The following is a 2,885-nucleotide window of genomic DNA, read 5'->3' on the forward strand; positions in this document are numbered from 1 at the left end:
AGCAGTGTCACGCCTGCCAGGATGGCCCAGCCCCAGACACTGCTGGCAGCACCGATGATTTCTTTGTGACACATGTTCCTGCAAGGGCTGCACTCTTAACACGCTCTCCTGAATGAAAATTAAATCCTCCCCAGTGTCCCCTGTCTTGTTCCTGTTTTGTTGGTGGTAGGGGAAGAGGAAAGTGCTGCATGTCTCTCAGACAACACACAGGCCACCCTAGTTTTGGACTGTGAGGGGCTGGAGGGAAATTTGGGGATGTGCCCTGGGGGGCTCTTGAAACAGGGAAAGCTTTTGAGCAATTTCCAGCCTGTGGAAAGGGCTGAGCCCAGAGATCTGTGAAACCTCCAGGAGGTGACAGACTCCTGTGGCTCTGACAGGAGAAGGTGCAAATCTTCACCAGGATGGATTTTGCCTGGAGAGAGCTGGAAGAAAAAAGGATGTGAACATTAAAAGCATTTCAGAAATACCTTGTATCTCTTTCCTGCAGCAAAGGTACGAGGTGCAGACAAATAAAGCCAGTTTTACAACTTGTACCTGCAGGTTTGGGGATTCTATTTGCAGTTCAACAGCTCCTGTCCTTCCTTAGCAACTGACTGTGGAACCCTCAGTGGACAGGGCTTGGAAACACTCTCAAAATGCCAGTTATTCCCATTTCACCTCCCCAGCACACGCAATTCCAGTTGTTCCTTATAAACCAGCACAGAGGGTGCATTACATGCTTTGGGATGCTGCCCCGCTGCTGCACTTAGTGCAGAACCCGGTGCTGCGCCTCAGCTACAGAATAACAAGAAAATGGATTGTTCGGGGTGGATTGGGATGTGGAATCCCTGCACCAGCAGTCAGACTGAAAGTCTCATTCCTTAAAAAGCCCACACTCGTCCATAATACCACAGATATCCATGGGGATAACCCAGAGATGGATTTGGTGCACAGAACCCTTCACAAACACTCCTGCCACGTCACAAACACATCATTCACTCCAAGAGCAGCCAGAGCCCACTCTGCCCATGGATGTTTCCAGCTCTACACAACATTCCTGTCCTCCAGGTGAGGCCTGGACACACCTGGGGCTGTCACCCTGGAATACACCCCAAACCTCCCCACCAGAGAAGGAGATTTGAAATGGGTTTCTTTGGTTTTGGTTTTTGTTTTATGCAAGCAAAGTTCACAGTAGCTGAATGCCGGGTGGCTGGAAAAGCTAAAACCAAACCAATCACACGAAGACACAAGTTGGCCATCAGCTACAGGCGGCAGTGGCATTCCCGGCCATGGAGGGCTCTTCCCACTGCGGCAGAAGCAAGCCGGGCTGGGAGCAGGCTGCAGGGCAGGGAGGGGCTCAATGAAAGCCGAGGAAGCCCTGGTGGTGCTCCGCTCCCAGAGCAGATGCGGCTGCCGGGGTTCCTTGGCCACCCCTCCGTGCCGGGGCTGGTTCGGGTGCATCGCCCCTCGGATCCTGCGCTCCCGGCTCTCCCCGTCCTTCCCCACAGCTGCAAACCTGGAGAGTGCAAAACGCTGGCAAAGAACTCTGCTGGCCTGCACAGACAGTGGTGTGGGAGGAGAGGAGCTCTCCAAAGGGAGGGTTGATGCGGAGCTGCATTTTGGGTGTGCTGTCCCTGCTGTGCCCTCCTCCCGAGGGACTCCATCGGGAACAGCATCGCTTGGAGAGCGAACCCCAGCACAGCCCCAGCGTCCTCTCCACTGCAAGCAATGCAAGCAAGAGAAAAAAGCTCGGCTGGGGGCGTTGCTGAAGCAGGAGGCAAATGTGAAGCTGCGATGTTCGAGGGCTGGGCGAGTCTGCTCCTGAACCTGCTCCAGCTCCGGAGCTTTGCCTCTCTCCTCTCTCTCATTCCCTCAGAGCAGAGCTCCTTGGCGTTTGTAGCTTTTCATCGCCCTGTCTGACTGGTTCCCTCACCTGTGTGGGCCGTGTGACAGCACCCTGGTCACCCCTCACCCCGACAGGGATCCCGGGAGAGAGGGAAGAGAGGGAAGCCCTCCCTGAACAAGGAGCAATCTGGCTGGGATTATTTCCTGTGCCTGTGGGACAACAAGCACCGCTCCCAACCCCGTTCTCCTGGTTATAATCTGCGGTTTTAGGCTATCTAGAAATACTCAACTCAACTGCCTTACCTGGGAAATGCCACTGGGATGCTGGAGAGAGCACCTGGCTTTCCAGGGATAATGTTCCCGTTCCCTGTCCCAGGGCAGGACCCTCTGCAGCAGAGCCGGGTGTGGCCGGGCTCCCTCCCCTCAAAACCCACCCCTGCTCTATTCCACAGGCTCCGAACTGCTCCTGAGGCTGCTCACAGCACACCGGGGATGTCTGTCCGGAGATTCCGGCTGTCCTGCCATGGGGCGGGAGCCGGGAAAGTGCAGGGACAGAGAGGATTTAAACCCGTGTTTGATCCGAGCTCCACTCGGAGCAGCCCCTGCCAGGGGTTCTGCCATCAGTCAATTCGCTCAGTTCACAGGGAGGGCACAAAGCCAGGGCAGGGGGGATTTTTCCAGGACAACCCTACTTTTTGGTGGCACACGAGTGTCTCGGTGTCCACTGGAGCCCCACCCCAGCGCCTCGTGCTCAGCCTTGGGAGAAGGGTGACCCCGCTCTGAGGAAAATGATTTAAAATGCCTTCAGATGCCTTTTCACTTCTTTTTATTTAATTCCATAAATATTTTCATAAGGCTCAGTGTCTTTACAACACTTTTTTAAACACTTTTTTTTTTGTTTTATACACACAACTTTGACACTTGTTTGACAGGGTCAAACAGTCCAATATAAACAAAATAATAAAACTGGCAAGTGCGGATCAGCTGGGTTACCAAAATCCTTTTTTTCTTTTTTTTTTTCCTTTTTTTTTTTTTTTTTTTTTTTTTTTTTTTTTAAACCC

The sequence above is a fragment of the Corvus brachyrhynchos genome, unplaced genomic scaffold (assembly GCF_000691975.1).
Source record: "Corvus brachyrhynchos isolate BGI_N302 unplaced genomic scaffold, ASM69197v1 scaffold346, whole genome shotgun sequence".
In the NCBI taxonomy this organism is placed as follows: domain Eukaryota; kingdom Metazoa; phylum Chordata; class Aves; order Passeriformes; family Corvidae; genus Corvus; species Corvus brachyrhynchos.